This window comes from Phasianus colchicus, chromosome 9 (assembly GCF_987193195.1).
Source record: "Phasianus colchicus chromosome 9, bPhaCol1.hap1.1, whole genome shotgun sequence".
In the NCBI taxonomy this organism is placed as follows: domain Eukaryota; kingdom Metazoa; phylum Chordata; class Aves; order Galliformes; family Phasianidae; genus Phasianus; species Phasianus colchicus.
In genome coordinates, this window is record NC_143444.1 from 21767164 (window position 1) to 21780206 (window position 13043).

A 13043-nucleotide genomic window follows, 5' to 3' on the forward strand; every position below is an offset into this window, starting at 1 on the left:
TCCTACACTAAGTCCAATGTATTTTATAATTTAGTTTCATATTGTGCTTTTAACTATATTGTGCGTGCTAGTACTAGCCATATACAAATTAAATAATTCTTTGCTTCATTTAGAACAATTTAATGAAACTAGATTTTCTTTTCTTTATTTCTCTGGAAAAAAAAAAAGAAAGTTTTTGCTAGGACACCATGTGGGATTCTTGTTTGTGGAAAATTTAAAGGAGAATCAGGTTTCAGACTTATTAATTTCAGAGCTGCAAAGTATATACACCCTCCTTTTCAATTAAATCTCACAGTGAGATACATTTCTAGTTACAAAATCTTCTGGTTAAGGCTCTAATTAAATATTATTTTGCTTTTAGTATACTAATAGTAAGTGAACTTTTTGTAAGCTTACCTAGTTGCCTACCAGAATGCTGAACTATGAATTGTACAGGATGCTTTCTTGAACCACCTCAATACCTTATTTGCTATTTTTTCCTATGCAGCTTTCAGAATGAGCTGGGATGTTTTGCTGTTAGGATTAAAGCTTGTTGGTTTTTTTCTTTTTTTTTTTTTTCTTTTTTCTTCAGTGTATAGTGAAGATATTATTTTCATTTTATTTTATAGTGATGCCAAATGTTAAAATAAACTTTTTAATGAGTTTTCATCTTACTCAACAAAGACCAGAATTTAATAATCTTTCCAAACCAGTCATCAATAATCTTGTTTAATAGTGTTTCTAAAAACTTTTGTGAAGAGCAGAAAAGTTGCATAGAATGGAACTTGCACTCCTTAGGAATTTGCCTTAAAATAAACACGTGTATTTGCCAGGAAATGTCTGATACAGAAATCTGTGCCCCCTAATACAAATGTTGATGTGTTACACAGGTCACTGTAAATCTGTGCATGCTGCTCTTATTCTGAGAAAATCTGTGCAGCATTTTGAATCTTTTCCTTGTTCTGTATTGTATTTGTTATGTTTTTTGTTTAAAAGATATTTTGCAGTGTTATTTTAACATTTGATATGTTCTGTTTTGTTCCTTCTTTTTTGAATCATTTTCTCTCCGTTTCAAGCTTTTTCCTTCTGTTCTTACATATTGGTGGCAGTAGAGTGCTACAAAATATTTGTGTTAGGGAGAAAAACAGGGAAACAAAGTAGGGACCCCAGCTCTGATCCAGTCTTAGTGAATGTTAGATGGGAATTGTTTTTGTTATGAAGTTGCAAGGGTCAATGTGTGCAACTAAGCATACTGTTTCAAACACAACAACTGAACAAAGCCACTGACTGCACAGATAATGGGTAGAGAAGATGCTGTTGTGGGATATGACCGTGCCTTTGAATTGAGCTGTTTACAGACAGGGCAAGGTTTCACCTAACTCAGTGTTTGACTTTGCCAGATCTTTCCATAGATCTCATTTCTTCTGTTGCACCATTCTTTAGCAATTACTTTGCAGCGCGGCTCACGCAAGCTCAGCGCAAGCAGTTCTGCACTGCGAGGTCAGTGTCTGATTGTGATACCAGCTCTGGTAGTCCCAGTGCAGCCTTAGGAGTTTCCTTTGCTTGAGCTGAGCTCATACAAAGAAACAACTAAATAACCAAAAGGGGAAGCTTTCTTTCTGTCTAGTAGTTGGAGACTATTTCAGTCTAAAAGCTTTAAAACTGATGGGGGGGAAAAAAAGGAATCCCCTGTTGTTTCCTTTCTTCATTGTAGTTTCAGTCTAAGCTATGTTCACTTCAGAGGGTTTCTTCCTGACCTGGGCTGTAGCTGCCACCTTCAAAACCTGGATGACATTCATGGACCCTGGGGCTCTGGCTGTTACTGTGTGTGTCTAAATCACTGTAAGAGCATAACATGAACATGAATGTGATGGTGAGTCTTGCAGACAGGTCTGTGTGGAGCTGAGCACTGCTGATCAGTGCGGGGTGTCTCAGCCTCAGATTGTGGCTGTACAGCATGTTAGATCACTTTCTCCTGCTGCTCCTGTCATGAGGAAGAGTTGTGTAACAGAGAAAACACTGGGAAAAATGAGGGCTTAATGTTTCCCTAGAGAGTAGTAGAAGGTGAATTAAAGGCAGCATCATATAAAACCATCCTAGTTTCATTGCTTTTGAAGTTTGGGCTTCAGGTTTATTAATTGTGCTGGGCTGAACTGTGCACTACTCTCAGGGGCTGTTGTCCTAAAACTGAAGAGTTTTAACTGAGCCACTTGGCTTAAGAAGGGTGCTTGTGTGATAGAAAATAATTGTGAGTGATTGGTTTATTTGCAGTACACTACTACTAATGCTGTCTCCCATCCATTTTTTGATAGTAACTCCTTATTTCTGTTTCCTGTTCTTCTTTTCTACTGGCTATTCTCAGTTTTATGTGCTTGATGGATGAAGCTGCTGTTGTGTATTCCTGAACACAAAGGGATCCAGTTTGTGAACAAATATGTAATTTGATTTGGCCGGTAGATGTTGCTCAGCGCAGTGGACTTTTCCTAAAGTAGCAGAAGCTGTGTTTGTTCAGAGATTGCTGTTAATTTTTGACCAGGTGCCTCAGTTAGTTTGGAGATCACCATTAATTTCTGATTAGGTGCTCGCAGAGGCGGGTGGGCGCCGGGAGGTGGCAGCAGCGCTAAGGCAGCCGGGCTGGGATGGCAGCAGCTTTGGGTTGGGTTTCTCTTCCCCTTTATTCGATCAGCTTTAGAGTGAAATTAGATGAGGAGAGGAAGGAGGAGTTGAATAATAATAATAATAATAATAATAATAATAATTATTATTATTATTATTTATTCAGAGTAAATTCTGGAGAGGCTCTGTTTTTATTTTACACTTGTTGTACATCAGCACACATGAAGCATGCTCAGCAGTTATGCATGTGGTATACTTTCCCTTAATGCTTTACCATTATAACAAAATGAATTCATAATTGTGGATGTTTTTAATCCGTAAGTGCTTTAATAGTCACAACTAATTTGGAGAGTTTGAAGAAGTAATAGGCAGTTAAATATTACTGCTGTATTTCTTAAAGTATTTTGTAAATACATTTATTTTTTTGTCTGCTTGGCTGGAAAAAGATAAATGTATGTGTATATATGTGCATGTACACACAGTACTGTGTTTGCAAAAGTAAAAGATAAATTCAAGGTAAGATGACTGCAATAGCAGTAGTAGAAGAAATTCAATGGAAAGGCTGCTGCAAAAATAATGCTTCCTATATTATTCTTTTGACCTGTGACATCACAGGTGGGTTTTGGTGGCACGGCAGTAGAGGTTGAACCTTCCCACCACTATTCCATTACATTTTAATGCTGTGCAACAGATGGCAGCAGAGGGGAAGTCTGACAGAATGGTGACTTCCATTGTGTATTAGGATACATTTTCACTAGTGTAACATGACTATAGAATAAAAAAGGATGACTGCTAATATCAAAAGGGACTGCTAGTTATAAATCGTGTTGCGAAAAACTTAAAAACACACAAATATTATGCTTGGTTATTGTGTTCCCTGTTTAGCAATAAAAAGCAGAATTGAGTAATAGATTTTTTTTTTTTTTTTTACTAATTTAAAATACTTTTTTGATGATAATTTTTGCCAGAGATTTTTGTTGTTCATAAGAAAATGTTTTGTTGCAAAACTGTAGCTTAACTCAAGTTTTCTTTAATCTTGGATGCATTTTCCCTTCTTCTACCTTTAGTGGAGTTTATAAGGCATCCTGTATTTGTTCTGTGACAAAGCTTTAATTATTACTACTTGGCTTTGCTGCAGTCGTTTTGTGCATTTTCAGTTGAATACCACTCTGCTGAACCTACATACATAGAGTTTAAATAGGAATTGACACACAAAAAAAGAAAACTGTTGGTCTGCAGAGGTGCTGTGTATTGTGAATGCCCCACAAAGTTCACTTTAGATAAAGACTAAAGTACATAACAGTCAATGGCAGTCTTTCTATTAACTTCAGACTTGTTCTTTGTAAGTGACTTTCATCTGCAAATTGACTTATGTATTATAATAGTTTAGGTACTAGACAGGTAATGACTAAATTAGTTGAATGTCCTTCAGTAAATTCAGCAGATTTTAACAATCTAAATAGCTGAGAATATCTAGGAATCGCAGGATCTTCAGTCTAGATTATTTTTCATTGTTTATCTATTCCTTTTTACATCTTTATATGTAGCATTCTTGGGTTTTTTTCTTTCTCAATATTTCTTCACCTTTTCTCCCTCGTGTGATCTTTACCTGCTATTATTTTTACAGTTGACTGGGCTGCTTTCTAATTCTAGTCCCCTAATGTGCTCTTTAGACTTTCTACTGCTCTTCATGTGGAGATAATGATTTGATTTTCTTGCTTTGCTGTCCACTCACAAAATTCAAATTAATGTCTATTCAATGAGGTACTTCTATAGTTACGTTCTACATTTTGCCACTCAGGAATACCATGCAATCAACTGTAATGTTTGTCCTGTATCTGACCAGAAAGTATTTCCACGTATGTATTTCTTCAGGGCTTTGAGACAGCATTATAATTTCAATAAAATTATATCAGTTGTTATTGTTATTATTATCATCATTTTCATATCAAAAATACCAGAGCAACTGTTGATCTTTCTTAGGTGTAATGTTTGTTGTGTACTTTTTTTGTGATTTCAGAAGAAAATTTCAAGGGAAAGGAAAAAAATAGGGGAAAAAGCAAAGAGGCATCTTGAAACAATTATTATGGAACTGTTATGTCTTTGGAATTCAGTGGCCAAGCATATGTTAGCATTCTTTATGCCCCAGAAATGAATCTGGGCACATAGCAATTAAGTCTCCAGGGCTCAAATAACACTGCTATTTTTTTTTATATGGTATTAAAGCATATGCACGAGCTCTTAGTCTTTCTCTGTTTTGATATTGTGAAAAAGCTTACACTTGTTTTTTGAGTGCCTGAGGGATTACCTTCCAGATGGCCAGAGATTTATGCCACTGAAAATTTACATCTTGTCCAAAGCTGTGGGGGGGAAGGGGCATTTTGCCTTCACAACACATTTATATAACTGATGGCTAAAAGACCGTGAAATGATCTCTATCTGCAATTCCCAGCCCTTCCAATGGGAGATGCATTCCTCAAATCAAGTGTTTGGTGGACTAAAGTTTTTGCTATAGGGCTGTTAAATTTCTTACTTAGGTCCTTGAAGTCTTATTATTGATTTCAGTAAGCTGCAAGATGATCTCTTTGATAGAAAAAAGTTTCTCTGCACTGCTTATTTCTGAAGACTCTATTACACTCAAAGAAGTTACACTTCACAGTAAACCTTCTAGGGGCTTTAGTTCTTCAGTGGGAAAAAAAAAAAAAAAAAAAAAAAGAAAGGAAAACTATAAATGTATATTGTGGGAGGAGAAGAAGAGCTGAAATCCATAAAAAGCATCACATTATTACTAGGCATCTCTTTTCAGTCCAGTTAGCTGCTTGAATAGACAACTGGAAATTTCAGACAAGGAGAGAGAAGGGAAGCCACAATTGCATCAAAGGATGGAAAGAAAAATGGAGGTGATTACAAAAGTAGATCTGATCATATAAGAAGTGGGTTTACAGATGGCTTGCTGAGCACCATGTAATATTACTTTACAAAGTGATATTGTTTTATATGCTTGGTCAGGGGTATCAGAAATCTATACAGAGTGTGGGAGGAGAAACAACAGATGTTGAATATGTCTACCAAGTGCTCAAGCTACTGCTAAGATTATTGTATGAAATCTGTTGGACAGCAGAATATTAACTGTGTGGCAAGATTGATCTTACAGGAAAAAAAAATGCTGTAGCTAAAGAACTTACTGCAAAATAGAATTTATTCAGCTTTTTTCAAAGGCAGTAGACTGTAATTGCATGAAGGATAGATATTGGTAAACAGTAGGAGAAATGAACAAAAAGTAATGAAACATAGCAAAGTGTTTTGAATGTCCTGAGGAAAAAAAAGTAAATACAGCAGGAGGAATACAAAGATAGTTGGAGCAATTGCTATTTAGAGATTGGATACGATGTAGTATTTTTTTGGATCCTAGCTAAGTCACTTCAGTGGGCTCCAGTTACTATTCAGTAGTAATTATGGATGTTCAGCTTTCATAGAATGGTGATGCCCATCTTTGTTGTGCCAGGTACTGTTAAAAGGGCAAGACTAAATTGGACACAACTTCACGTAATATTAAAAGAGAATTGAAAAGCATGAAAACCCTTTAATCATCTGGATCTGACCTCTAAATCTAAATCTAGTTTGGAACATAAAGACAGGCAGGATTTCTCTTTCATAGGGTGAACTGAAAGATCCTACCTAATATGTATGTTTGTTTACACTCATGTTCCTATTTTGTAATACAGTATCAGAATTAGTACAGTTGAAGGCAATATGTTCCTGTGTCATCAACAGAACTAACATATTTTGATTGCGAACTGAAATTGCTAGGCTTTTGCGAAGTCAAACTGTATTTATGTTTCTTGTGGATATAGGAATAGGTATCACTGGACTTCCAAAAATATAAATTGAACCAACCTGCATTGTTTGGGGAATTCCACTTTCATTCCGCATGTATGATAGGGAATTAGTGAGAATGCAGTGTCACCTACATAGTATTTTGGAAGCTGGCAGGAATTAGGATTTGGGAGCAAATGGAAGGGCAGGATGTCCCCTTCCTGAACCCTGAGGATTCAAACTCCATTTCATTCCAGTAGTTTCCAAGAGAGGACAAGAACACAGTGGAGACTGGATTTTCCTTTACTATGGGGAAGGGAAGAATAAATGCTGAGCATTGATATTCACAGACGCTTTAGCATAAGCTCTTTGAATTACATGATAGCTATTTGAAGTTTCTATTCCTACTGGTTAAAAAAAAAAAAATGGTGCTGAAGTCTAGGTGACATACAAATTTGTTCCAATATTGAGAGAATGCTTGATTAGAAATCAAAACACTTAACAGTGTTGCATCATCCTCCTGACACCCGTTGGCAGATTTTCAATTTTATAGTTATATTTTCCATGTGATTTCTCATATATTGATATGTGAAAGATACAAAATCAATCCTACAGGGACCAGATATGGAGGAAAAGATGGAATGACATAGACTATCTGTTGATACATTTTTAGGCACTCAGAAGGATAACAAAATTTTTTTTTTGTTAATCTCTAAGAATAATCTTCAACAGATTATAGTCTTTATCTTGACTGAGTGTATATTTTCACTCTGATGCTCATCACTTTAATATACTTTTGTAAATGTTGATGAATTAGATTATTGGTTTTCCAGTGACAGATGGTGGATGACAAATGTTTGGACTCATGCAGTTTCAAAAGGTGTGTGGAAGGGTACTTTGTGAAAGTGGGCTACCTCTTATTCTGCAAAAAGTTTAAGTACATATTTAGCATTACATTTAACGGGGCCACAAAGGTGATGAGAGACCTCTTATGAGGAAGGGCTGGGAGACTTGGGACTGTTTGGTCTGGAGAAGACTGAGAGGGGATCTTATCAATGCTAATAAATATTTACAGGGTCAAGTGGATGGGGCAGGCTCGTTTCAGTGGCTCACAGCAACAGGAGAAGGGGCAACAGGCACAAGCTGGAACACAAGAAGTTCCATGAACATGAAGAAAAACTTTATTTTGAGGGTACCAGAGCACTAGAATAGGCTACCTGGAGAGGTTGTGGGGTCTCCTTTTCTGAAGATATTCAGAACCTGTCTGAATGCTTTCCTGTGCAACCTTCTCTATGGGACTTGCTTTAGCAGTGGGTTGGACTTGGGGATCTCCAGAGGTCCCTTCCAACTCCTAAGATTCTTTGACTAGGAATCTGAATAGCTCCATCCAATTAACCAGTTCTAAATGTGTATTTATTGGTGTGGTGCATCACATGTTCTTAAGCCAATGCTGGGCTTGTTTATTCTGCTTGGAATAACCAAATTGGCTATCAGAATAAACAACTAAAATGCATGTTTTCTGTAGTCCAGCTGATCCCAGATAGTTAGTCTGTATAATTTATACTCCACTGGCACAGCAGAGCTGCTGCCCTTGCGGGGAAGGAGATTATCCGCAAGGAGCGAGCAGATGGTCTTTGTGCTTCCTGCTGAGGGCACTGTATCATGGAGAGGGCAGAGCCAGTCCGTGGCTAGGAGTCACTAGCTTGGCTAGCCAGAGCAGCCAAAGGCATCCTGCTGGCTGCTGCTCCTTGCTTTGCAGTTTGTGCAGAGCCCATATGGGCTCTTAAGAGGACAGGAGGTTGGGGGTTGTGATATGCCAATCTTTTCCCCATGGCTGACTTCCTGGAACTACAGTCCAGGGCTATGGTTCTGCTGGCAAAAGCTTTCCAAAACTAGGGACAAATCTGCCTTGCAGATTATACATCTAAATTTCCTTTTGCACAGCACAGTGCTCTGAAGGATAGGAGTGGACAGATTTTCAATGCAATAGGAAAGATTATTTGAGTGCAAACTGTGTGAAAGAAGCACATGAGGGTATTTTTTCCTGTAGATCCACTGTAGTTGTTTACATTTTACAGGTGGGATACTGTATATTGTATTATATAAAGTAATTCGGATGAGATAAAAATCAGAGTTACTTGTATTCCTGCATGATTTCTGGTCCTGTGTTACCTGCAAATGAGACATGTTGCCATAGGCACGTTTTAGCTGCTCTAAAATTTTAATATTATTTTGCTGTTTGAAATAGTAGGACAAAAGCTACATCTCTACATATTTAGCAGTTTATGACTCAGTTTGTGAAAAGAGAATAATGAACCTAGTAGCTATTAAAAGGTTTATCTCAATTTAAGTACAGCATAATATTTAAACATCATAGTTCCCCACTGAGTAGCTTTTTTTTTTCTTCCTGTTGGTTACTTAAGAGTCTGAACCATGACTACCCGCTAGAATAAAATAGGAATGAAGACTGCTTGCTGTAGGTCTAAATTTTATCTGGGGAATTGGAGCAGAACAGCCACTAAGTGAAACTGCTCTGCATCTCAGCTATAGAGGACATAACCTCTCTTGCTTCCTTAGCTGTCAGATAGTGCCCTACTTCATTTTTCTTTTGTGTGTGGTTTCCCTCTGATACAGTTTTACTAATGGATAATTTATTACAAAATACTTTAAGCTGACTTCTATCTTATTAGATGATTAGGAGCTTTTATAAATATCTTCATAAAAAATATGCATCTGTAAAATAGGTAAATCCACACAGTATTGTAACTTCTTAAAAGTAAAAGCTTTGTATAGGCACAAAAAATGTGATTAGGTGGGAAAAAAAAATCCTTGAAACAGTATATTTCTACGTGGTTTGTGAATCTAATGGTACTACTGAAAAATATTAGATTCCATAGGAATCTGCAATGTATGAAGTAATTTAGGAAGGACAGAAGAAATTGCTCTTGCTGTGGCAGCTAGAATTTCTGTGCCATGTATTCGAGGTGGCTTAGGTTAGTGGTCACTCTGTTGTTGTTGTATTTTAAATGATGTGTAATTATTCAGTTTCTGATGAGCGAACATCTAGGAAGCACCTTGAAAGCAACTTCTCCCATTGCTGTTTCCAGTAACACTGGTGACTGCTGAAAGGCTATGGAGAGGGACGTACTTCCAGTCTGGTGATGGAGTGGGCATAAATTGTGGTAGTGGGGTACATGTTCTGCTAACAGAGGCTAACATTAGTCGCAAAATCCATATTGCATTGGATTATCAGGGTTTTATGCAAACATAATTATTTCTTTAACACCAAGAGGGAGTATACGAGTCATTTGGTAATTATGTGCCAAATTATGACTGTTGTTAAATCATCTAATTCTAAATATAAAGCATTTTAAATTACAGTGCAGATCTTAAAAGATTATCATTATCGCTGTGTTGAATTTGTGTACACATACATGAGTTTTATGGCAGGTAATAATAGATGCAAAAGATGTATTAGAATAATAGTGATTAGTAGTCTGACATGTAATTTATGTGTGATAGTATGGCACCCAAAGCGTACTTGGTTGAGTTTGTAGATATTCTAGATAATTGTCTCTTACTAGTTTCAAGCTGTTTCTTCCCTCTTTCTCTAGATGTGAAATGAAGACTAAAATAGCTGTCCTTTACAAGATATTCTGAGACTAGGGGAAAAAAGGGAGATGGTAGGGGGAGGCTCATTTTACGTCTAAATGATTATATTAAAAAATGCAGGTATGGAGCAGACATAATCTTAGTGTGACTGTTGCCTCTATCTAGCTGAGCATAAGAGAAAAAGCTACAGAAACTATGGCTAATAAAGATATTGTTATAAAGAAACTCCCACCTACAGAGGAAATCCTATATTCTTTTAATGTGCCAATTGTATATGCAACCTGCACACTGTAGCAAACTGAAGTCTCAGTAAAGATGGTGTAATATAAATTGAAACAGGAATTAATTAATGTATTAATGCATTTTGTGCCTACTGTGCTCATCTGGTGATCAGATTATTTTGCTAAATGCAATCAGAATTGTACAAAAGAATATTTATATAATAAAGCTTAATTAACTAGAAATTTAAGATGAAAAAATTATGGGAATGGAGTGAAGGAAATTGTAGAATGTTGTCATCAATAGCTGTCTTTGTGAAGTAAAAATATAATTTCTGGGTATGATTCTCTTCAAACTGAATTGGAAAAAAAATAGCAAGAGAGGAGCAAGTCATGAAGTCTGTAATCAGAAATAGCAGCAATTTACTGGTTGCTAAGTCAAAAAACCATAAACTGTTTTTGATTTCAGAAGGATCATCTTCCTATCCATAATCTGTGATAAAAAGACAAACTGTTTGGGCAAATGAATATTGAATGCAACTCACCCCCAAACAAACTAATGAAGAGTTGTTCTTAGTGCCAGATTCTTCGATGTAGTAACTTTCTTAGTTTGTAAATCCTTCATATATTTTGCTAGTATTTTTGATTGTGCTTAAGAGGACAACAGTATTAAAAGCAGATTATTCTGTCTCTGTTGCAGTTTTCAAACTGTTTTCAAACATCAGAGTTCCAAAGAGGATAAAAACTTCCTTGCTAACTTGGATCTTATCATTTATTTTTTAAATTATGCCTAAGCGCATGGCCCACAGTTATGGCAGCTGCAGAAGTGTGGTAACTGAGGAGGCTAATTGGAGACCTGCATTACATATTGAGCAGGTCTGCAGTCCTCTGCTTCTCCAGATGTCAAACACAGAACCAGTTTGATGCTCTAGCTGTGCAACTGGGTGTGTTTCATGGGAGGTTATCGCTTGGTTTGAAAAGATGGACAAGAGAGCAAGACAGCAGAGGGTGACACTGCTATGCTGCCTGAGGTTGTGGAATGGCTGGATTGTGAAAGTCTGCCCCAAGAGTGGCTGGGAGATGATGGGATGGGCTGAAAAAGCAGTTTTGGTCAAACCAAGCTCAGCTCAACAGAGAGAGGGAAGCAGGGTTAAGAGCCATTGGTTACAAGAGGTCGTTTCCATAGCCTACTCTTGTCAACTGGACCTAGCTGTCTCCAGCACAGCACTGCCTGTATATATATTCAGGAGCAACATTAAGGGCCAGATGTCCACATCGGATTAAAACTTTAGAGATGAATGCTACTTTTGGAACTGAGTTAATGAGTGAGGTAGTTAATCTGTTTATTGTTAATAGCTTGGTGTGGATTTATATTTTTAGTGTTCAGTCATGTAGATTGAATAAATCTTCGGTAGCTTAATCAGCCCAGGGTTTGTCTGAATACTTGTATTTGAGTTACTTTTCATGAGTAGAGGGGCAAACACTCGTGAGAGGTGCTTCCTGTGTGGAGTAGAAAAATATGACATTGTCCTACAGGAAATATCAAACGAGCATCTCCTATGCATTCAGGAAAAGCCAAAACCTCAAGAAAAACAAACAAACAAAAAACCCCAAAGAATTTAGTCCTGAACTTATATAACCATGGAAAAATAAATGTAAGAATCTGAGTGAAAAGCATTTGGAGATGGCTCAAGCATTACCATGTACTTCATCTGTTTGCTGGCATATGCAGTTTGTTTCTTGTATGTTCTAGACCAACTTGAGAACAGACTACGTTCTAACGTGAAGGGAGAGTTTCTGAAAGTGACAGGAAACTCTTCCTATATGAAAGAGTGATCTGAACTGATGTTGATCTGCAGTGGTAATGCAGCACTTAAGCACATTTAGCAGTTTCAAGAAAAAAAATCGCTCAATGCTCATTGTCTTTATTTGTGTTCTGCCTAATCTACTTAAAACAACGGTGGCCAGTTTTCTTTAAAAAACAAAACAAAAAAGATGCCAAAACCCAACTTCTTTTAGGAAGTTCCACACAAGTTTCTTAAACATTACTATTTTTAAAAATTGCTTTGTCCTACGTATACTAGTCTCTGAATTAGTGTATTTTACGTGAATAGATTTCAGATTAAAATAAGTAAGTAATTGTACTCAGACATTAAAAAAAAAAAAAGCTTCGATTGCTAGCTTTCGAAAAGTAGTAAAGCGTAAGTCTTTATTTCCAGTTACGAATGTGAAATAGCCAGATTCTCATCAGTACACTGTACAGCACTTTAGTCAAGGAACTATTGTTATTGAGCAGATAAGATTAAAAAAAAAAATCATTGGGTTTGATGAAAACCTGCATGAACAGTGGGGGGAAAAAAAAAGCCGAAGTTACCATAGCAACCACCAGGGCTTTAGACAGAAGCTAAGTAAATAGTGGAGAAATGTAACAGAAAATGTGAGGGCCATTTGATAAAGCATTAAAAAATGAAAATGAAATTTTAAGGCAAACATGATTAATACTGAGCTTTTATCCCTTCAAAATCCCTAATCAGCAGCTGATTGCCCTTAAAATAAAAATAAGAGGACTGTTATCAATAAAGTTTTAGTGTTGGAATCCATTAGACTCTATTAAAGAGACATTTTTGTGAATTTCATGAAGAACGGGTGACAGTTGTATGAGATGCTTCTGCTTATTTTCTTCTCAACAGAGTTTAAGGCTACGATGTTCACTTATGGCTGATAAAGCTCTAAGAATGCCTCTCCTGATACAAACAACGGTTAGACTGAAAGTTTGCCTGATGAAAGTTTACCTGATGGTAG

At 36.7% G+C, this 13043-nt stretch overlaps 1 protein-coding gene across 3 annotated transcripts in view; it reads left to right on the top strand.

The window, feature by feature from the left end:
- Positions 1-13043, top strand: part of PIGK (phosphatidylinositol glycan anchor biosynthesis class K) — an 82484-nt gene that overhangs the window by 33761 nt on the left and 35680 nt on the right. The window lies entirely within an intron of this gene.